Here is a 1,769-nt window from a genome sequence, read left to right as displayed (position 1 = left end):
AGTCAAGCACAAAAGGACAAGTACAACATGAGTCCGCTGAGGTAAGCTTTAAAAGGAAAATGCAAAAGGGGCACAGGAGAAAAGCTACTGTATACAAACACTCCAGGGGTGAGGTCCAGGTAGTATGGCAGTGGCCAGGCAAAATCCAAGGGCACATATGGTAGCCAACCAAAAAGTGGGGGGAGCAGGGAGGAAAAAAGAGATGTGGGGGGGGGTGAATAGGGCACTGGCCCATCCAAGGGGAGGGTATTGTTTGTGTCTCCACAAGGAAGAACAGACCAGACTTAAATCCAGTGTTCCAGGATGCGAATGCAGCATGCCAGCGAGGAGTGGGGAGCCAGTGGAGGGGCCTGAGGACTCAGCCTCCATACCAGCTAAGTGGACAACTGCCCCTCCCCCCCAGAAGAATTTACTATAGAGGATGTCACTGAAGCTACAGCTAGGGGGTTGTGGCATGTCTGAACAGAGCACAGAGGAGCAAATGAATGGGGAGGAAGACAGGTGGAGCACATCCTGGCCCACCATGCCTGGAGGTTGGTATCCCTGCTTTGAACAGCCAATGCACAGACAGTGGACCATATATGGCTGATCCCACTATGATCCACGCTGGCCAGGGGCCTATGAGGGACAACACTGGAGACTCAGTGCCAGGATTGGACTGGACTGACCCTGCGACACCCAGGCAAAACACTAAAGGTATGCGGCAGAGCAACCGGGGGAGCAGAGTAGGGAGCTCCCGAGGGAGTAAGAAAGACAGACTCTGGGGCCAGAGCGTGGCACTCCATCGGACCTGACTGGAGGACACACCTAGAGTTCAAAAATAAGACCTTGATCTATTTACAGATTATTCTTTCTTTTAGATTTTTTTCTTTTCCTTTTTTTTCTCTTTATTTTAATTAATTTATTCTTTTTTGGTCAGTGGTTTTCTTTTTTGTTGTCATTGCTGTGTTCTCATTCGTCACCTGTCTTGCTATGCCTTGTTTTTCGGTGCATATTATTATCTCTAGAGATCTCGCTAGATAAGATAGGCTGGATGAACAGTCTGGAGGAGAAAACAATGGGACCAATGGTTCCAGGCGCACATGGGAGAGGAGGAGGCAGGGGTAAGGAGGTGGCATTGACCAACCTAGAGACAGGGGAGCAATAAGTGATCCAAAATTAGTGGCAAGGAGGGTGTGAGAGGCCTGGTAGGGCTTCAGCAAGGGCAATGTAACTGAGAGAAATTACTGAAACCCAAATGGAGGCTGAGCATGATAGTGGGACAAGAGGATAGTCAAAGGAAATAGAGGAAAGAACTAGGTGACAAAGGGTATTTATAGAGGTCTAGATACAGGCTTGTACATATGTAAATATATTTATATAGGATGATGGGGAAATAGATCTGCGTGTATATATTTATAGGTTTAGTATTAAGGCAGCAGATGGACATTGGGCCTCCACTCAAGTACTTACTGAATGCAAGAGCCCATTGTTCTATTAAATTGGCATTCCACGATGCACACATTACCAACACAATCACTTAAGACAAATGTGTGCATAAGCAAATGTGGTTAAGAAAGCTGATGGTGCCAAGCTATCAAAAGATATAGCATCTAGGGTCTTAAAGACTTGCAGATAAACAAGCGGTCATCTAGATGAGAAGCATCAAAGCCCACATGGAAGAAGCACACCAGCCTATATGACCACGAGGTGTAGAAGGGATCAGGAATCAGGCATCAAAGAACAAAAAATCATATCATTGTGAATGAGGGGGAGTGCAGAGTGGAGAC

The sequence above is a fragment of the Echinops telfairi genome, unplaced genomic scaffold, assembly GCF_000313985.2.
Source record: "Echinops telfairi isolate 266 unplaced genomic scaffold, ASM31398v2 ScPeMD7_4;HRSCAF=17, whole genome shotgun sequence".
NCBI lineage: Eukaryota > Metazoa > Chordata > Mammalia > Afrosoricida > Tenrecidae > Echinops > Echinops telfairi.
Note: the sequence above shows the minus strand (reverse complement) of the source record.